Source organism: Humulus lupulus, chromosome 5, assembly GCF_963169125.1.
Source record: "Humulus lupulus chromosome 5, drHumLupu1.1, whole genome shotgun sequence".
NCBI classification, from domain to species: Eukaryota; Viridiplantae; Streptophyta; class Magnoliopsida; order Rosales; family Cannabaceae; genus Humulus; species Humulus lupulus.
This window is the reverse complement of record NC_084797.1, coordinates 167,546,151-167,569,631: the sequence shown is the minus strand read 5'-3', so window position 1 is coordinate 167,569,631 and position 23,481 is coordinate 167,546,151. Positions and strand designations below refer to the sequence as shown.

Genomic DNA, 23,481 nt, shown 5'->3' with positions numbered 1-23,481 from the left:
GTTATTTATGTTTTATTGTGCCCATAAACTATTATAATTCATATAATACACCAGCGGTTAAGAATTATATTCTTTTTGCTATAGATGTTTTTTTATAAATTGTAAGGTGCTATAATAAAATGGTTTAAATTGAGGAAAGTGGATTGACAATATATCAAGAACAAACTGAACAAAGTACTTATAGATAGACTAGGGAAAGAACTTCTCGGAATAAATAAGGTGTTAAGGAAAAATCAAAGATAAATGTGACTTGTTTGGGAAAAAAAATAATAATAGAAATCTTGAAGAAACTCTCTCACAAAGCTAGTTCTCACAAATGTCATTTTCAAGCATATCTTCATTACAATATTTTGTCATTCAAAACAGTTGTTATACATTCTCAATGTGCATAGAAGTGCCAAAAAAAAAGCTTCAAACCAACTTTTTAAATCTATTTTAGGGACAGTAAAAATAGAAAGTGGAAGTATACATTCCAAAAAACAATCACCATATTCCATTACACCAGTTGATTATATATTTAGATAGGAAATAACTTGGCTTAAAATACACACTATATAATGCATAATCCAAATGCAATGACAAATGATGCCAAAGCAATTACTGTAGTTTCCACTGTCTTTTTACTAATTTTCTTGTATTTTAAATACTTGAATTGAGAAAAAGAGAAAATCTGGTAGAAAGAACTTCAATCTTGCACATGCCTACTGTTGGGTTTGTTTCACCAAATCCCAACAACTTTAACTATTTCATTTAAACCTCTAATTGTTTTCAAATAGTTCTTTTTTTTTTTGGGAAACTAATTCAAATAAGGCTAAGGCCCATATATATATAAATATAAATAAGCTTCTTCTCATTAAAAAAATAGAGACAGGTGAGAAGATTTTCAGCTGAAGAAATATTTTGTCAAGGGCTTTAGAGAGAGAGAAAAGAGTACGAGAAGGAAAGAGTATTGGGTTTCTTGGTTTTGTAATAAGCCTCACTACTGTTAGAAAGTGTTGTGCTTGGTTTAAGTGTTGAGAGAAAGCACTTGTGAGATTGTTTGAGAGATATGCTGCCATTACTCAATTGTGATATGTACTCTTACTGTTGCTGAATAATAAATCTAAGATAGATATTCTTAAATTGGATGTAAACCGAGATATCTTGGTTGAATTAGTATAAAACTCTGTGTTCTTTCTTTGTTTTATTATTCTGTTAAGTTTTCTATGTGTTTGTTAATATTACTCTGATATTGTTATTAAGTAACAAAGTTTCAGGATCTTGAAACCGGAGTTTTCCTTCAAAATCAGACATAGGTTTCATGATCAAGGATAAAAGATCAAGATCCTAACATTTATGCAGCAAGAAAGTCCAAGAACTCATCCAAGAAAGCATGTCAACAATGGCTAAATTTGAACTTGCAAAATTTGATGGTACTGGTGACTTCTCTCTATGGCAGGAGAGCCTGAAAGGCATCTTGGTACACCAGAAAGTGGCCAAAATGGTCAGAGATGCAAAGCTCTTAGAAGGGAAAAAGGTTGAGGAGATTGCTAAAATGGAGGAGATGGCTTACCACACCACAATTATGTACCTCTCAAATAGTGTGAGAAGGAAATTAACTGCCGAGACAACAACAAAGGGACAAGTTGGAACAACTATACATGAAGCCATCAATCTCCTAGAGAGATTATATGATTTCAGAATGAATTTTTCTTTATCCTTAGATGACAATATTGACAAGTTCAATGAAACTATTGTAGGTCTTTCTAATATCAAGCATGAAGTGGATGAGGAAAACCAAGCAATCATTCTGCTAAGATCATTACCAATAGCCTATCAAGAGGTGAAAGCTGCCATAAAATATGGCAGAGATGTGATCTCCTTTGATGATTACTTACTGTCACTAAATCATCAAGGAGAGGTATATGGAAATGACAAGAACTTGATTTTTAATTCCAATATGCTAATTTCTTTGTTTTTTTTCTTCTTATTTAGCTAATTTCTAATTAAATGAACCTGTTGATTCTAAACTTGCAGACTTTTATGCTAAATGAAACTTTGAACACTCCTGCAAAACTTGCAAACTTTTATTGTAAATGAAACTCTGTACCAATTATCTTTGCTTTGCTTTGCAGCATCAATAAGCTTTTAATTCCTAGTAGTTTGAAATTCTTTGTAATGCTTTAATTATTCAAGAGCACAAACCTCTGTTTTGCACCTTCTTTCACCCATTCTTGATATACTAGTATTTTACTTTATGTCTCTCTCTCTCTATATATATATATAAATATATATTCATACATATATAAACTCATATTTGGTTAATCGAATTAATGGCAATAAGTTTCATGTGGCCATAACAAAAGATAAATCATTTTTATCTTATTTCTTTTTCTTTGTATTCATATTTAGAAAATATGTTTTAGTGGACAACATTGTTAGGTGTTAGATTTTCTTATGATATGTAGGTCCCTCCACTTTGAAAGAGAAGGCAGGTGGCCACTTAAGCTAAGCACAACTGGTTAGTATTATAACTTCTTATTTTTATTTATATACAGATTGACTCAATGAGTGGTCTAATCAAGTCTCAAGAACTTATCCGTTTTTGTATGTGACACTAAAAATTCAAATTTGAAGAACTATTAACTATGAAGTGTGAGAATTCTTATCTGTTATGTTAATGTTAATTTGAACAAATACAGTATTCTTACTTTGAAATCAAGACAATATAAAGTAAGATGACTCTCAAAGTGAGAACATGAGAGAGCTTTAATGCACACAAAAGAGGCATCAAGAATCACACTGCTGCAAGCTTCATGGCTTGTCAACCTCTTACTACAGCGCGGATACACTATCAAAATAGTCACTGTTCGAGACCTCAGTTTGTATTCTATTCTTTATCAATGAAATTTCAAGGGTATATTTGTTTGGTTTCAGATGTATTTATTCAAAGTGTATATTTGTGGGTTGTGTTTATGAATATTAATGGTACAGATGATTCAAAGAAAATGCAATACACTTGGTTTCATTATATGGAGCTCAGGAGAGACTTCACTTGTTAAAAGCAAAAGCAAATTTATTGGAAGAAGAGTCCTTTAATTCTGTTGTTGATGGATGTGTGAGTGTTTTTCCTAGTAGTAGCTTTAGTGACTAATCTACAGGTCGGTCATTATTCTATTTGCTTTAAACTAATTCATAGCATCTGTATATTAATTCCAATTCTCATCAATGTAGCAGTGGTCTACCAAGTATCCAAGCATTTGTTTCAGCTAGTGTGGAAGATATTGTCTAGTTGGACATGTACTGTACACAGTTCAAAGGTTATGAACAAGTTACAGCAACTCTACCCAACTTTGAGCATTCCTTAAAAGTAATTCTTTCTCTTGTTATACTTACAAAAAAAATTTAGGCTGGTTTTTTATGTTGTTGGTTAGTTTTATTTCGAATCAGATATGCAATTACACCTCTTAAGCAACCGAATTCCATACTTTCATTGTTTGCATTGCAGATGTGCACATGAGAAACCTCCGGTACCAACGCACCAAGTATCAAAAGGAGAGGGTTTTGTCAACTTTTAGGTAATTCCCTTTGACATGTTTTCTTACTGCTAACCTAAATAAAAAAAAATTAAATCTGTAACCAAGTATGATCCTAGGACAGGTGCATTAATAGCAGTTAATTCAAGAATGTAAATGGAGAAAAAGTAGCTCTAAAGAAGATTTGGAGACTCAGGCAAATCTTATTTATATATAGAACTTTACAACAGTAGCAATACATAACATAGAAATAGATGGAAGTTGTAACAGTATAACTGAGTACAACTGAAGGTAACAAAACTAACAAACCAGAAACAGAAAACTAATCATGTAATATTACATTGTCTAACAATATATACATATATTGTTATCTTATTGGAAAGCTTCCACTTTTCACCCTTGAATTTATAAAATTATGGCCCTAGAAAACCAGTGGTAATGGCTATTCAATAAAGACAAACAAGCATAAGTGGATTCATTACAAAAAACTAGTATACAATCTGATCCCAACTTAATCCACAAAACCCATTACAAAAATAAATGTTTATTGTAACGCCCTGGCTACCCCAGAACAGTTACGGTGAACGGTGGACCAGAAATTTGACTCACTACCTGAGTCCTTTGGTCAAAAACGTGCTCTAAGTGTAATTAATAGGTTAAGGCATAAAACCAATAAAAAGGAAATGGAGATTTTTATTACAAACTGCTCTGCAGAGCTAAACAAAACATTTACAAGCTGTTCTCAGTACAAAATGGTCACTACTGTTGTAAAGTTACAATCCCGCAGACCTAAGCGGCAAAAATAGGGTAAACACCCTAGTTCCTCTGAGAACACCTTGACCGTGGTGGTCAAGCGGCTGCATACGTACACACCACCACATCAGCTCTCCACTCAAGGCTAGGTGAGCTTCTCTTTCCCTTTACCTGCACCACATAGCACCCATGAGCCAAGGCCCAGCAAGAAAACATAACACTTTATATAAACATTATCAAATGATTATCATTATACTCACACTGAGCATAAAGCTTTCAAACAAATGAGTAAACACCACATGAGGTCCTGATAAACCACACTGAGTGACTGACAAGCAAGTCACTAATTCAAATGGAAGAGTGGCTGATGGTAAGCCACTAGCCTTCAACAGGTTCTGGTAACCGTACTGAGTGACTGCCATGCACGTCACTAATTCAGGTGGGAGAGTGGCTACTAAGTAAGCCACTAGCCTCCAAGCACTTATTTCATTCATCGACCCTCGGGGTCGGTCTGGCATTAATGCTCTTTGAGTCATTCAATGCTAGTAGTCGATTAGATCTAATCTCTGTTGGCTTGCGTGACTCACGCTAAGACCGTCCTGACTAATGAGCCAGCTCAACATGATCAGTGCCCAGTACCACCGCCGAACCTGACTAATAAGTCACAGCTTCGCAGCTGATACTAGCACCCTTGCCAAACCCAACTAATAAGTCAGTACCATGCACAAATGAGCAATACATGCTAAACATTCTATATTCAGTCCATGTCCATATTCTCGTAATCAACATGCTTCATGAATACCCACGCATGTCACATTTGGGGTGCAGTTTTCTTACCTCTGGTTCGAGCAAGAACGAATAAAAGAACAACCCTGAGAACGATCGACTTTTTGGTCCTTTAGCGGTTACTTGGTCATAACCAAATCATGGGATTTCATCAATAAAATGAATAATAAAAGGTTCCCAAACCAAAACCTAACCTCCGGGACCTCAAACACTACTCAACCGGGTAGTAGGTTCAATCCCGAGGCCTTAGGCTTGCATCCCCGAGCCAAAAAGCTAATTCTGGCCAAAAATGCCTTAAGGGCCGCGGCCCTCCTTGGCCATGCCGCGGCCCGCCCCTCAAACAGAGGCGCCTAAACCCAGCCTTCACCGAGGGCCGCGGCTCACCCTGCCCATGCCGTGGCGCAACGCCCATTTCAGCCAAAACCCCTGTTTTTCTTCCCCTACGATTTCTCTTGGAACCAACTCTTCAAACCCAATTTAAACACCACCCAAACCTCTTTCAAATACCCATTTAAACCACCAAAAATCACCCATAACTCTACCCCATCATAACCCAAGTAAAACACCTCAAGAACTCCCCTTAATTCCAACTTTCCACACCTAAATCAAGAGCTGAAATCCAAGAACGAAAACAGAACAAAACCAGTAAAACAATGGGTAAAAATCACCTCAAACCTGGAATTGAACCCTCTCCAATGGCTGACCCAAGTCTATAGCTTAAGCCCCTTGATTTCCTAGCTTAGTTCCACACCTTGAGCTCAAAACTCCAAAGAGGAAGAAGAGAGAAATGAACTTACGGGAAGGAGAAGAAGCAAAACTCTGTTTTGGGTTCTGTTTCACAGCCATCTATACATCATATATATCCAAATACCAAAAGACCATTATACCCCTAGGTATAATAAAGCTTCTAAAACCACTCAAGGGTAATTTTGGTATTTTCCACCAATCCCGTTAATCATGATTAACGCTTCCCTATTCCCGTTAATCTCAATATCCTCAAGCACCAATATTTCACCTCCCGTTACCCTTTAACGCCCGGTAACACTCTAATAATTAAAACACTCCGAGACTCACCCCGAGCCCCGAGCTTAAGCCTGTTATGACCAAACCGATATTAAACATTCCTTGATCGTCTCATGCCAAATGGCTCGAACAAACCCACATCATAATGTGGTCTCAAATTATATCACCAACGTGCGAATAAATAATCAATTTACCCTCAACGGGCCAAATTACCATCACACCCCTGTAATAATAAATATGGACTCACATGCATGCATTTCACATCATATCATAATATAATCAACATATACATGCATTTTATCAATTAATAACATAGTTAAGCAAGTACGGCCCTCCCGGCCTACTGTTCACGCCGTTAAACACAACGGAGAATTCGGGGCATTACATTTATGCTCTCTTGTAAACAAAATGGTTGGCTGAACCTTAACTCTTTTTTAACTTTACATTGAGTTTTTCATATTAATTTTTCTATTTCATGTAAATAGGCATGCTGAATCTAATAAAAAAAAAATTCTACATAAGCCTTCCTTAGTACAAAAAAAGTTAGTCTACTAAATAAAAGATTGAGCAGATACTACTCAGATATTCTATTCGCTTCTATTTTATCTATTAAAATAAAAGACAGTTCAATTGTCTAATAAATGAATGGATACAAAGAATATCATTTCTATTAACAAGTTATAGACTGGTAGACATGGAGAAACAAAAGTACTTACTACTTCTAAATGGAGGGAAGCTTCTTGGTCTTCTTGTAGTAACATGCAAGTCTGTGAATCCTGCTCTCAACCAAAATCAATCGACCTATTCCTCTCTAGATGCTTCCTAATAGAGATTGCCTTCTTAATAAGATGGTACAGATCTTCAGGAATTTCAGGGGCAAGACCTAACAAACAAAACCAATTTTATAAAAACAAAGAAATCCAATCAGCCAAGACATACAGATAAGACATCGCCCAACCAAAGGCTACATGCCCTTATCATTCAATAACCGTATTAAGATACTGAAACAAGAAAAACAACCAGCTCAATTACACTATAATCCCAATTACCCAAAATTAAACAAATGAAAAACCATAAAAATTAATTATTCCCTTCGCTCATTCAAATATTTAGCAAACAGGTAACTAGGCCTAAAGTTCTTCCAACAAAAAAAAGTAATGAAATGGGTCGACAATGACCGAAGATAAGGCTCAACATTGACTGAAAATAAGGTTCTACTCTTGAGCTCATATAACAAAACACTAAGAATAATTACTGTGGGCCTTGAGAACACGCAAGATCTTGCTTCCAGTAACACTCTTCACCTGAGCAATACCGTGAGAGTCAGGAAGAATCACACTGATCTGAGATGGAGTAAGACCCTTCTTTGCAAACTTGCAAATGTTCTCCTCAACCTAACAACATCATACTGAAAATAAGCTTGTTAATAGAAATTTTCATATCCTAACCTAGAGAAGGTCACGAGAGATTTAGGGAGAAACAATGAGATGAGGGAGAGTAGTGAGGGAAATGTCAAAGATTATATTTATATATATATATATCATCAGAAAATATGGCTCGTGAATGCAGTGATTCTCAAGAAAACTATAGTCAAAATTTCAAATAAAAAATTATAGAGAAGCATTCTTTATATTTACCATATATCTTGAGATTTTCTTTGGCTCCATTTTTTTTTCTTCGTCAAGGCTCTAGTAGGAGGTTTGGTCTGAGAGAGGAGGTGGTTCGGTCCGAGAGTGGAGGAGGAGGAGGTGGTGATAAGGTTTAGTCTTTACCAATTGTTTTCTAGCTAGGGGACCGGAAAATAGAGATAAGGTTGAGTCTGTACTTGTTTTCCAGCTAGGGGACGGAAAAATAGAGATGGGTATAGCAGGAAGAGAAAGGAGAGAAGGAAAATATGATGGAAAATGAGACAGAGAGAGAAACAGATGAAAAGTGAAGTCTACTTCACATAATAGGGAAAAGACTGGTTAGGCACATTCATTTGCCGCTTTTTTTTTCAGTTGCCGCGTGTTACTTTACTCATTTACTTTATATATACTATAATACTTTTTTAATAGTATTATAATGATATGTTATTGAAAGGGGGTTTTGTTGTAGTCCGTACGGGATCGTATAGTAACATGATTTTGGCTCCAAAACATTTTTTTTTAAATTCTCTAATCTCATTAGTTAATACTAATGACAGTTATTATACTATTTAAGGGATTCATTTGAAATTTTGGTGAGTTGATAACTCTCCACTCTCTCTCTCTCTCTCTCTCTCTCTCTCTCTTTAACTCACAAAGATTACTAGTTTTCTCCAAGATCTCATCAAGAACACTTGACTCGTTTGTAGATTAAGGCTTGTAAATCGCATCTCATTCCAACTTGTAGTAGCTTCAATTTATATGAAGAATCTTTTCATCTCCATTGATTAACATAAAATCAATCTTTATGATTTTATGTAACTAAGGGTTTCTCTCCAAATGTTCACACTCTCTCTTGATCTTATTTGTGTTATTCTTCTATTGTGAACTAGGCCATCTTGGGATTTTATTTATTTGAATTACAACATTAAAATTGTATGGTGAGGCATATCCCCAATAATCAAAATTCTCTATTCCAAACCCTAGATTTATCTTCCAAGATTGTTTATTTATAATATTCTTGTTTAAACCTAAACACTATGGAGGAAAGTTCATCAATTTCAGCCCTTAAGTTCATGTCCCAAGATCTAGTGAGTCTAAATCGATTTGATGGCTCTAACTTTTTCCAATGGCAAGACAAGATCAAGTTCCTTCTCCCAATTTTAAAGGTTCACTACATACTTGACAAAGAATTGAAGACTTTGGGTGCACCAAAGGATATGCTTCTTAAGAAGTTATCAAATAAAGGAAGAAGCACAAAGAAGATTATCTCATATGTTGTGGCCACATTCTCAACGCTCTCTCAGATCTTCTCTAAGATTTCTACACCAACACAACATCCCAAAGTAAATTTACGAAGCACTTGAGAAGAAATAAAAAACTAAAGAATAAGGTACCAAGAAATTCCTCACAACTCAATATATGGAATTTAAATTTTTTGATGGAAAACCCTTACACAGTCAAGTACATGAATTGTAAGTTATTGTAAATAAGTTTTCTACTCTAAATATAACCTTGTCAAAGCCCTTTATTGTGGGTGGTATAATAACCAAGTTGCCTCCATCTTGGAGGGGCTATAGAAAAAAGATTCTCCATAAGAATGAGAAGATACCTTTGGAAAAAATCTCGAACCACCTAAGGATTGAAGAGGAGCCTCGTTCTAGAGACAAGTGTGTAGAAGAGTCCATTGGAGGTACATCCAAGGCAAATGACATAGAGAAATACTCTCAATCAAAAGGGAATACTCACAAGAAGCTCTAATCAAAGAAGGACAATTACCTAGCCCCAAAGAAGAATGAAGGGAAATTCAAGGGTGTGCAAGGCCATGCCCTTGATTTTTTTTGGCAAGAATTGTCACTTGGCTATGGAATACAAATTCTAAAAATCTACCAACTTTGGATCTAAGGTCAGCACAATCGAAGAGGAGTTGGTTGCAACCTTGAGTGAGGTAAATTCTATCTAAGGTAAAGTGAAAGTATAGTTGTAGGACACTTGTGCCACCATTCATGTAACTGGTGATAGAGGGATATTCAAGACATCTAAAGAAACCAAGGATGGTCATTAAATCCAAATGGGCAATGAGCATAGATCCAAGGTGATGGACAAGGGAAAATGTAACACCCTAAATTCTAGCTATAATTGTAAGAATAAAGATGTTGAAAAATAAACGTAATAAATTGTAAAAAGTGTTGCCTTCTTTATTGATAATTTAAAATAAATATAACTCAGGTTTAAGAAAAATAAATACTAGTCTTTACAATAAAATAAAAATAAAACTAGGCAACATTTAATCATAAAGTTCATAATTTCCCAAGAAAATAATGCGCGGCTATACGACGCCCACATATTCACACCAGTCTCGCTATTGGGAATCCACTCGCCACAAGTCATCTAGGGTTACCTTAATTTGAAAAAAAAGAAGAAGAAAGGAATGTGCTTCTAAGCCCAATAAGGAAAATACACAACAAGTCATACATAAATCAATTATAATCTCATAACAAACAAATACACATGCAATACTAGAATCATAATAGAATTCAATGTCAAAATTTATCCTATATCACCGTCATACCAAATATTACAGATAGATCTAGATCATAAATTATATCCTGCAATCATAACATTAGTAATAAACATATCATAAATAAAAAATCATATAATCACATAGTCATAACATTCATACCATTAGTTCATATAAGAGTTCATAACAACGCTAATTTATATTAATCATACAAGTTGAAAATATATCCTATGTCATAGGTCATAATCATAGGTCATAGACATAGGTTATAATAACAAGACAGGTATAAGAAAAAGATAAGTGCTTATACAGAGGTGGCAATTATGTCCCGGACATAAGTCGATCATAAAATTTTTGCAACCAAGCCTACCGGACATCACTAAGGTCAGTCATACATTTCTGAACACCTTAGGTCCAACAACTTATCTTCTGTTTCTACCTGAAATGTTAGGGTCATACATATCACAAACTAGGTCATAAACTAAACTACCTAATTTTCCTTAACTTGAGTGTAATGCACAGAAACTACACTTGAGTCTTTATATGCTAATCCTGCTTAAAACCCTATTTCATAAACATAATACCATTATTAAAACATAAAATAATAGATTTAAAACTCAAACACAATAAAAAATTAACTTATACCTCAACCTTGGTCTTAAAGAATACCCTAGATCCTTAGGGCCTGTTTAGTATTGCTTTCAAATTTGTGTTTTCAGAAATGAGAACCAAAAACAATTTTTGTAGTTTTAAAAAAATAACAGTTGTTCGGTTAATTTTTTGGAAAAATAATTTTTTAGTATTATTTTTTAAAAAAATCTTAAATAAAAAATTAATAAATATATTAACAAAGAGAAAAATATTTTAAAAGTTTGTAATAAATATTGAGATAAAGTAATGTGAAAGAAAAAGTGATGAAAAATAAGGAGAGAAAGTAATAATGAGAGAAATTTTGAGGAAGAAAAATTGAGAAGAGAGAAATTGATGCAAGAAAAAAAATGAGAGAGAAAGTGATAAGATAGAAAAAAATGAGGAGAGAGAAAATGAGGATATAGGAAGTGATGAGAGAGATAATAAGTGATGAGAGAGAAAATAAGAAGATCAAAAGTGACGAGAGAGAAAGTGATGTTGGAGAAAGTGAGGATAGATAAATTAATGAGAGAGAAAGTGATGTGAGATAATAATAATTAAAAATGTTATGTGAGAAAAAAATTGACAATTTTTTTTAGAACAACTAAAAACAATTTTTTGTTGTTCTTAAAATTTTCTGTTTTTTGTAACTTTGTTTTTAAAAATTATTTTCTGAAAACAATGTCAAACACCCCTACTTGTTTCAGAAAACAGTTTTTATGTTTTAAAAACAAAAAACAATTTCTTAATTAAGGAGCCAAACACCCTTTTAAATGCTTGCTTATAGGGTTTTGACAATAAGAAAGATAGAATTTGTTGTGTGGCCTCTTTGGGTACTAGGGTTTAAAAGATATGAAGAGGTGATGGTGATGATGATTTCAGCCTTAGGGTTTGTGTTTTTATGGTGGTGCATGACAACAATGGGGAGAGAGAGAGTGTGTGCGTGAGGGTCTCAAGAGGAGCAAGAGTGAATGAAAAAAATTAGAAGGAATAAGCTCTATTTATAGGTTGTGAAAATTCCTAATTTCATTCTAACTATAATTCAAATTTAAATTTGAATAAAATAGAATCCTAACTTCTATGGAAAATATCTCTACATTATCTTATTAATATTTTTATTAAATAATTGAGGAATAATCTAATATCAAACTACCTAGGAAAAAAATATGTCAACCTCTAATTACTTAAATCTTGTAATTCTAGACTTACGTATAGTAAAATCAACATAACTGGAGTTGTATGAGTCTGATTTTGACAATATTTATACCGTTAGAAAGATTATTCAATTATCTACATCTTTCTAGAAATAATAATTTTTCAAAACCATAACATAACTGGGTCAAAAATAGGTATGAAGTGACAGTACCTTAAAGTTACGAAAACTATATTTAATTATCTAAATTACAATCTAATCCACAAATATCTTAACTAACCATAAATAAAAAACTCTAGTTCTCTAGGCTGATTTTGAATTAATAAGCCCAAAATATTATTGGGCTTTAGGACTTTATGTAGACTCAATCCATAACAATTTTTAATAATACCATAATTAATTTATTCTTATACAAGCACCCATTTTTCCACAAACAAGACTACTAATATCACAAAACTATACTATACTATACTATACTAATCATAACAACTAAATATTTCAAAAATTAAACCTTATTCTATCACCACAAATCAAGTTAAATATATTCTATAAAATTAAGACAACCTATAGTCACATAAATAAAGAATTCTAAGAGAAAGGTAACCTCGGTTACTACAGAAAAGTTGATCTCAACATAACATCTCGAAAGAAAGTTCTTCTTACAAATGTGTTGTATGTTTCGGACATGAGTAGTAATCTTGTAAGTGAAACTTGTAAAGCAAACCGAGCATCAAAGAGGTGTTCGAGTCTAGGAATCTAATTTTGCCCAAGGGAAATTACTTTGTGTGGAAAGGGTATGTGTGTGATATATCAACTGTCGGCGTTAGGGTCAATAGCGACACATTTTAACTGTTGGCATTGGTCTCAAATTAACTGTCGGTGTTGGGGTCAATAGCGACAGTCAAAAGCAACGGTGACAGTTATTAGTTGTCGGCGTTGGTCTCTATGCCTACAATTTTTAACTGTCGGCGTAGAGTCCCGCTAAGCAATTACGACAGTCAACAGAGTTGACTGTCGTGGTTGGGTGTCGGGAAAGCCCAGTTTTGTAGTAGTGATAGAATGATTAAGTTGTGTACTCAAGACTCAAATTTTGATAATAATACATCTACATCTTCATGTTATATGCATGGCCTTGATTCTATTAGTTTGTGGCATAATAGACTTGCCAATATAGATTTTAATACAATTAAATAATTATTAAACGTGGTTTAATAATTATATGCAATGATGTTGAGCATAACAAATGTGAACTATGTGTTAAATCTAAAATGAGAAACTAACATGGATTTGTACATAGATATTTATGTGAATTGGAAGAAATAATTACTAGGGGTGGACATAGATACTTTATTACCTTTATTTATGATTGTTCTAGATTCACATATGTTTACTTGCATAAGAATAAGGATGAAGCCTCTAGCATGTTTAAAATCTATAAAGCTGAAATTGAAAACCAATTTTAAAAGAAAATCAAAGTAATAAGAAGTAATTAGGCAGGTGAATACTTTTCCAATGAATTTAATTTGTTTTGCGAAATGATAAATGTTATGCTATTACATGCAAATTTGAGTTTTGCATTATGGGGAGAAGACTTACTATTCGCTTGTGATATTCTAAACCAGATTCCTTTAAAGAATAATCAAATTTCACCATATGAGATATGAAAGGAAAGAGACCCAACCTAGGGTATCTCAAAGTATAGGGGTGCCTTGCCTATTGCAAGAGCACGAAGCCTAAAAGGACCAAGTTGGGTCCAAGGTGCAACACCCCGATTTCCCAAGACATTACTTATAAAAGTCTGTTTCAAATTGATAGACATTTATGATAGAAAAGACTCATTTATTCAAATAAAACTAGGCATGAGATCTCATTATTTAAAATAAAAATGTTTGACACTTAAATAGAAATAAACAACATTTATAATCTGTTCAATGTTCAAAAACAAAACATAAACATTCAAATCCAATATAAAATATTTAAAACTTAAAACAGCGCCCGCCGACAACATGTAAGATCCATGCCTCGAGCTCGTACCACTCACTGCTTTGCCTTGCCTTTACAATGTAGGACATAAACCCCCTAACCAGATATCATAAACATAAAATGATAACTTCACAATTAACCACATGCGATATAAATACAATACCACCATAAAAATCCAATGTGTTCTATACTCACACACATAAATCACGATCTCAGGTCGCACATTGTACTCACATAAGATACTCAATGCCCATCCATGTTGATCAGACATGAAATGTAATTTGTCCTACCTTGTGCTATATACTCACACTTGGCTTTCCCACAGGGCATCTTATTATCATGAGTTGTACTCACCCATGATAATTCCTGCAAGTGTTGTGCTCGCACAAGCAGCAATTACTTATAAAACACCTATATTCTAACATTCAAGCATGTAAGCTATCTAACCATCCTATGTGAACTAGCACTATTCTCACGCCAACATTACCATTGCAATATAACCAATAAGAAGATATAAGTACTTAAAATAACAAACCATAAACGTAAAACTCCATAATCTAGTGCTTTATAAAACATTCACATATTCATAGGTTCATAAGAGAAAAGCCACTTATTATAAAAATCCCAGTGGGGTTTTGCTAAAGACATGCAAGTTGGGCCCAATAGTTTAAAAAGAAAAATTGAAGTTTTTATGCCAAGTTCTTAAAACAACCAAAGTTCAAGTCCCACTAATAAGTTTAGAAAGTCCAAATTAACACAACATTATTAAAAGAAAATGGCATTTAAATTGATTGTTTCTTGTCCATAGGATGCCCCCACGCCATACACACCACGACAATAGAACTCCCCACTTCACCACGCGTGCCATAGAGAAACCTATTTGCTACCTGGAAGGGAAACGAAGGGGGTGAGCTAAAAGCCCAGTAAGGAAGTATAAATTACAAACAAGTAAATCACAACCAAATACATTCACATTCATACATTATAGCATCATTGTCATAATAGCGCCGATATCGTAAACATAAACATAAACATAATCACATCAACATTAATATCATCATCATCATCATCATTATCATAACATAACATCATATCCTTGTGAACATGGCCCGCTAACTTGTCCATGTCACCCTTGGAGGTAAACAGGATCTCTGGTCCTTGAATAACCTCAGGACGTCCGCCATTTGAGCTACATCTTCATATCCTTAGTAACTCAGGTTACGTCTTCATATCCTTAGCAACTCCTTTTTGATGTGTCGCGTTCATCACGCTAACATCCATTCATGTCATATAGCATTCAAAATGACATACAATCCAATCACATCATCATAACAAAGCATTTCATAATTTGTAGCACATAAATCATTACATTCTCATTCATACAAACGATCTTACCATTCACAACATAAACAAACAAAATTCTATCTAACTTCCTTACCTCAGGTCCAAGCAAGGTAAAATGATAACTTCACAACGAGCCTATACCATAATCAAAATAACCTTCCTTAGAATCACATAATCTCTATTTTGCCCACTCACATAATACCATGTATGAATGGGCCATGCACATATGGTGAAGGTTATTCTCAACGTCCAAACAAGGCATATTTACACATAAGGTCATAAAAGAATAACGCACATTCTACCTATATTATACGCATGATTTTGCTATAAAAATGATATAGTTGCATAATAGACATATTTTTGAACGTAAAAGTGAAATTGCATGTGACATGCATACATGGGAACGTTGTGTAAAAGTGGCGTTAAAAACGACAATTCTACGCATCTTACTTCTATGGTTATGAAAATAACAAAATTGTAACATGCTTTGATTACCATTATTTCTCTCTTTAAAATTCTCAAGCTAATTAATCCTATGAAGCAATATTTTTATTTTATAAAAATAAATTAATCAACCATTTAAAAAAACATATAATTATTCCATTAATCACTGTTAATTTCCATAAAATAAGAAAGACGAACAATTATGTAAAATACTTATAGTTTAACATGTTTACTTATAAAATAATATTATAATTCAATTAACAAATTTATAAATTTAATGTGAGAAAAATCTAGTTTAGATGTGGAAAAATATATTTTAACTTGTGTTATTTTTAAAGACTTAATTTAAATTAGAATAAATTCATATGTGAAAATCCAATATTATTTTTATAAATATTTAACTAAACTTTCAACCATGATTAAATTTATTTAAAAATCACATGTAAAAATTAATTTCACCATTTCTCTCAATTAAAATTAAAGAAAACATAACTATTTATATAAACTCTCATAGTCATAATAAAAATACCACTTTTAATATTTTTATGGGTTAGGGTGTTGATTTATTTCATCTTATACACAAAACTCCTTTTATTTTAAAACAAAACTTCACATTTTTATTAAAATTCCAGTAACTAACTATATTCTCCAAATCACCATTTTGATGTTCAAAACTCAATATTTTCTCAAAAATAAAGAAAAAATCTGTAGGAAATTAATTGTGCAAAAATATCATTTCAATGCATCCTAATACCTTCCATTTAATTTCTTGAAACATCAAAACATTAGCAAAATTATTTAAACATCCAAAACATTATTTTCATCATATACTAACCACTTAAACCCCAAAAATCAGCAAGCTTGGCAAACAAAAATCCATCTTTACATCATGCTTTCACAAAATTTACATCATTACCATACATGTTTAAATCAATTAAATTGATTCACAAACCCTAGCATGTTCCTAATATGCATGGGTAACACAAAAATCAACAATTTCATCATGCATTATACCATTTTAACCAAAACCCTCATGAATTAACTATCAAACCAAATTCTCATTTATTTCCACACGCATCCTAGCATGTTACTCTCATTATTCTTGCATACAACAATTTGTTGATACATAATCTCATAAACATACTTATCAAATTTCAAGGATTCAATCATCAATAGTCCAACTTATTATTATACCAAAAATTCATATGGGGTCCTAGAGCATGGATCTAACATACAAACCACAATAACGATAACAAAACATAATTGGGGTTTCTAGACATGCATAGACCGAAACATACATGTATAAAATAATAAAATATCATCAATCATCATACATAGCAGATCAACACCAAAACCCCTTCATGCATTAAACCACAAAACCCTTCATGCATGATCAAAATAACATACCACCATCAAAATAATAGGAATACAATAAGCATATTATTACAATTCATAAATCCTTAATCTCCCCAAGAAAACAACATGAACACATAGATAGAGGGAGGAATTCAATACCTTCCTTGAGAGAACACGAGAACAACCACCCAAAAGGAAACCTCTCTTGAAAGCCGTAGGGTTTTTTTTTTCGAAAATCAAGATGGAGAAGAAGATGAACACCAACAATTAGAAACAACCCTAATAAACATACTAGAATTAAAAGGAGGAAATCATAAAGCAAAAACAAGAGTCATACCCTAGCATTATCTCTTCTTCTTCTTCTTCATTTCTTTCTTCTTCTCATTCTCTCTCTAGGTCACCTCTCTCTCTCTCTCTCTCTCTCTAAAAGTCTGCAGCCCAAGAGCATATGCTCTCTTCTCCAATTCCTTCCCCCATTATCTTAATCCTCTCATAATGGTCCAATAAAAAGAAAAGGTAAGTTTCCTATTTGTGTTTATTTATCTTAATTTTTATTTATTTTGTTTTTATCATAATTGGTAGAAAATAAAAGATGATAACATCCTTACCCAAAATAACATTTGTCTTCCAATTTTCATTTATTTTCTTCAAAAAAATAAATGGAATAATCCTGTTCCTTTCCCACTACACCGTACATGACCAAAATCCCATTTCCCATTATTGTTTTTATTTTATTTTATTTTTCTAATTAATTAAATAAAAGGCAACTTCAAAGTGTGTAGAAAATTCTACACATGTGCACCACGCTACCATGCACTTGCACACACTCAAACACTATGGTGCATCACTAGCTTCCATGCACCTTAATGCATTCAACCAAAACTCAAATAATCATATTTTAAAAATAATTTAATAAATAACATTTAACAAATAATTTCACAAAAATTCTACTAAACAATTCTAACAATTAATTTAAACAAACAAACAATAAATAAAAATAATTTACCACACTTAACAATTAAATAAAGTAAAACAACAAAATTCTAATAACTAAAAAAATAAAATTGGTGCACTACAATATACCCTCCTTAATAACACATCCAGGTTATCTTTCTTTCATGCCTTCCTCCAACTCCCATGTTGCTTCTCATTCCATACTATTCTTCCACAGGACCTTAACTAGTGAAATCCTTTTGGATCTCAGTTCCTTGATTCCCTTTTCAATAACACATCCAGGTTGTTCATCATAACTCATGTCCTGCTTCAGCTGTAATGGCTCGTAACTCAAAACATGAGAGAGGTCTAACACGTACTTACGCAACATTGAGATGTGAAAAACGTTATGCATTTTAGCTAATGCTGGGGGCAGTGCCAAACAGTAAGCAACTTGGCTGACTCTGTCCAAAATCTCAAATGGACCTATATATCTAGGGCTTAACTTCCCTTTCTTCCAAAGCGCATAACACCTTTCATTGGAGAGACTTTCAAGAAAACAAACTCGCCCACTAAAAACTCGATGTCCCTTCTCTTAAGGTCAGCATAGCTCTTTTGCCTACTCTGCGCGGTAAGCATCCTTTAGCGAATCTTCTCGATCGCCTCACTGGCTTCCCTAACAGTCTCAAGGCCTAAAATATGCTTCTCCCCAACTTCATCCCATTGCAAAGGAGATATACACTTATGCCCATAAAGCATCTCATAGGGAGCCATCCCAATAGTAGATTAGTAATTGTTATTATAAGAGAACTCCATTAGGGGTAAGTATCGATTCCAAGACTCTGAAAAGTCCAAAGAACAACACCTCAACATGTCCTCTAAAATCTATATAGTCCTCTCAGATGACCCATCGGTCTGAGGATGAAACGCGATGCTAAACTTTAGTATTGATCCCATAGCTCTCTATAGCCCTTTGCAAAAGTTCGATGTGAAAACTGACCCTCGACTAGAAATTATCGACTTTGGCACCCCATGAAGTCTCACTATCTCACTAACATACAATTCTACATATTGGTCCGCCAAGTATGTGGTCTTGACTGGCAGAAAATGGGCAGACTTAGTGAGTCTATCTACTATTACCCACACAGAGTCGTGCTACTTGGTGGTTCTGGGTAACCCTACCACAAAATCCATTGCTATATCCTCCCATTTCCATTCAGGAATGTAGAGTGGTTGAAGAAACCCTGCTGGCCTTTGGTGTTTTGCTTTGACTTGCTGGCATGTCAAACATCGAGAAACAAACTCCGCAATATCTCTCTTCATTCCATGCCATCAATATAACACCTTAAGGTCTTGGTACATTTTCATGGATCCTGGGTGTAAGGAATAAGGTGTTGTGTGCGCTTCTTTCATATTACTTTCCTTAATTTCATCATTGTCAGGCACACAAATCCTATCCTTGTACCTCAGCAATCCACCATTAGACATTGTGAAATCGATGTTGCCACCTTCTTGTACTAAAGCCTCTTGTTTCACTAAGGCTTCATCCAATTTCTGTCCTTTTCGATTTTGTTCTAGTAGGGAGGATTGCAATGTGAGGTTCACCAAACTTCCCATCAAAATTTCAATGCCGACATTTATGATCTCTTTCTAGAGAGGCATCTCTATTGTGCGTAGTGCTGAGACATTCCCATGTCCCCGCCTACACAAAGCATCTGCAACCACATTGGCCTTGCTTGGGTGGTATAGAATTTCACAATCGTAGTCTTTCACTAATTCCAACCACCTTCACTGCCTCATATTCAGTTCCTTTTGCGTGAAAAAGTATTTCAGACTTTTGTGGTCGGTGTATATCTCACACTTGTCTCCGTACAGGTGATGTCTCCATATCTTTAGTGCGAACACTACTGCTGCCAAGTCAAGGTCACGAGTTGGATACCGTTGCTCATAATCCTTGAGTTGTCTGGAAGCATAAGCTACCACCTTCCCGTCTTGCATCAACACGCATCCCAAGCCATTCTTTGATGCATCACAATACACCACAAATTTCCCGCCCTCAGTGGGAACACAAAGGATAGGCACAGAAATCAACTTATCCTTCATGGTCTGGAAGCTCTCTTCACATTTTTCAGTCCATGCAAACTTCTGATGTTTGCGGGCTAAGTTGGTAAATGGGTGGCGATCTTCGAGAAACCCTCGAAAAACTTCCTATAGGAACCCGCTAATCCTAAGAAGCTTCGAACTTCTAAGGCATTCTTTGGCTGGGGCCAGTCTCTAATGGCATCGATCTTCGATGGGTCTATTGCTATCCCATTCATGGACACTATATGCCCTAGGAAAGTTACCTGTTCCAGCAAAAACTCACATTTAGTGAACTTGGCATACAACTGATGTTCTCACAATCTGTTCAGAGTCAACCTCAAATGCTCCTCGTGCTCCTCCTTGGTCTTCGAGTAAATAAGGATATCATCTATGAACACTACCACAAAATTGTCCTAGAAATCCTTAAATACCATGTTCATCATATCCATAAATGCTGCTGGGACGTTCGTGAGTCCAAAAACAATCACTAAGAATTCAAAGTGCCCATAGCGAGTTCTGAAAGTCGTTTTCAGAATGTCTCCCTCTTTCACTTTCAACTGATGGTACCCGGATCGCAGATCAATCTTCGAGAACACTGCTACCCCTTGTAGTTGTTCAAAATGGTCGTCTATCCTAGGCAAAGGATATTTATTCTTAATGGTGACCTTATTGAGTTCTCAGTAATTAATGCACATCCTCATACTCCCGTCCTTCTTTTTCACAAATAGGACTGATGCTCCCCATGGCGAATGTCTAGGTCTTATGAATCCCTTATCCAACAACTCCTGTAGCTGGTTCTTAAGTTCCTTTAACTCTGTCAGCATTATTCGATAGGGTACTTTAGAGATCAGTGTTGTTTCCTGTGCAAGCTCGATTACAAACTCGATTTCTCTGTCTGGGGGTAATCCTAGTAATTCCTCGGGAAACACCTCCGAGAACTCACAAATAATGCGTACATTTTCTAGCTTTAGTTCTGACTCCTTGGACTTATCAACCACACTAGCCATGAACTCCGAACATCCATGTTGCATCATATTCCATGCTTTTAGTGCAGATATTATGGGTGTCCGAAAACCCATTACTTCCCTCTAAAGGAAAATACCTCTCCTTCTTTTGGCTTGAACTATACGGTCTTCTTTTGATAGTCTATCGTAGCCCCATGTTTGGATAACCAATCCATGCCTAGTATGACATCATAATATTGTATACTCAGTTCTATAAGATCTGCTGGGCAGTCCCTGCCTTCTACTGTTATAGGTGTTGACGGTAACCAATTATTTGACAACATCATATCTCCCGATGGCAACAATGTACTAAACATATGTTCAAACATCTTATAAGGCATATTCATTCTATCAATCACATTCATGGAAACATAAGATGAGTCGCTCTAGAATCAATTAAGACTCTACATATTGTACCAGATATAGGGAGCTGACCTGTAACTCCGGTGTTGCAGTTGGCCGCTTCACTCTGAGTTAAAGCGAAAACCCTTGCTCGCACCAGGTTGTTGTTGTTATTCTGTCCCGCCTTCCATTGTGGGAAATTCTTCCTTAAATGTCCTGCCTGGCCACACTTGAAACATTTATTGGTACCGGTCTAGCATTCTCCTGGGTGTCTTTTCCAGCATTTAGGACAGATAGGATGCTCTACTCAGTTGCCTTGATGGTTTCCACGGTTCCAGTCATTGAAGCGATTGTTGCGGTTGTTGTGGTTCTAAGGGTTGTGATTGTTTCTATCGTCGCCGGAGGTCTGGGTCTCTTATCAGCACCTCTATTCTGCCCTTCATTAGCCTCTCTCTTGTTGCCCTTGTGGAAGCCCTTGTTTTGATATTTCTCTCTTCTAGCAGCATTATCCTTCCATATCCGTTCTTCCAAATATTCATCTTCAAGAGCTCTATCCAGTACTTCTGCATAATAGACCACTTCAGCACTGGTCATCATAACGTCCCTCGTGATCATCGGTTTTAGTCCCCTTACGATCCTTTGGACTCGAAACGTTTTAGTTAGCACCACTTTCGGAGAAAATTTAGCCAATCGATCGAACTTCTGTGCATAATCAGTGACAGATAAGTTCCCTTGTACCAAAGTTACAAACTCTTCAACCTTAGTTGCTAGCACAACTGGACTGTAATACTTCTTACTAAAAGCCTGGACGAACTCTGCCCAAGTCATAGTATTCAGGTCATGGGTCTGTTTAATTACATCCCAACAAATCCATGTGATATCGCCCAATAAATTCCTAAGCGGTCGCAGTAGTAATCGGGCTATGTCGTATCCACAGAGAGGTAAAGTACAAAATTAAAAGAAATATTAGTAAATTAAAAATAATAAACTTTGGAAAAATGTGAATTTGAAAAAGAATATAAACATTAAATGAATAAAATCGAGGAATTAGAATCAGAAAGAAAGTATGGAAGGCATAAGTTTCATTCATGCAAACATATATATATTTTAATAAAATTGATTCATTATACTCAACTATAATTCTACACCATTAATTATAGTTGGAAAATATATATATTAAAGCTCACCTTAAAATATGTTCTTTAATTAAATTATACTAACTTCTAATTTTAAAACCTATCATATTATATACTTTAGAGCGACAAAATACCAATGGCAGAATGCAGTAAAAAGCATATAATATAACAAATATTCTAAATTAAATTAAAAACCTAAATTACATAAGAAGAGCATGACTAGACTTATGTAAAAGATAATAATAAATTTAGAACAAAAATTAGAAGAAAATAAATTTAATTGTAACAAATATATAGAAATGAAGAACAAAATAAAGAATCAATATATTAAAAATATAATGTAACACATGAACTCCACTCTAGCCTTTCCACAAGAAAATTAGCCTAAAATAGGCATTGTTTTCATTCACAAAAATGTAAAAGAAAAATATGAAAAACTAAGTGTTTTTCTCTCCAATACTCTCTACTATTCCCTTGCACAATCTGATATAATTTTACCCCATTTGGTACTCTATTTATAGTGTAAATAGGACCAAAAAACGTGCAAAACCGTGTAAAAAATAGTGGGAAAGTGGCATAAAAAACTGATGAAAGTGGGGAAAATGTGTTGAGCCGTGGGGAACAAGTGCTGATTGTGGCAGGCGGCTGGTCAGGTGCATGGGGAACAGGTACTGACGACGTTGGCAGGTGGCAGCTTCTTGTTGGCTCGGGTGGCTGGCGCGTCAGGCTGGAAAGGACGTGGCGTCAGGCGTGGCAGGCTGTGTCAGGGGGACGGGACGCGTGTCAGGTGGCAGGTGCGGCGGCTTCGTCAGCGGCTGGAAGCTTGGCTTCTCGGCTTGGAGGCTCGGCTC

General features: G+C 34.7%; 1 pseudogene; it reads right to left on the bottom strand.

The window, feature by feature from the left end:
• Window positions 1–6,792: 6,792 nt before the first annotated feature.
• LOC133833828 (small ribosomal subunit protein uS15-like) lies at window positions 6,793–14,866 on the bottom strand (annotated as a pseudogene).
• Window positions 14,867–23,481: the final 8,615 nt, after the last annotated feature.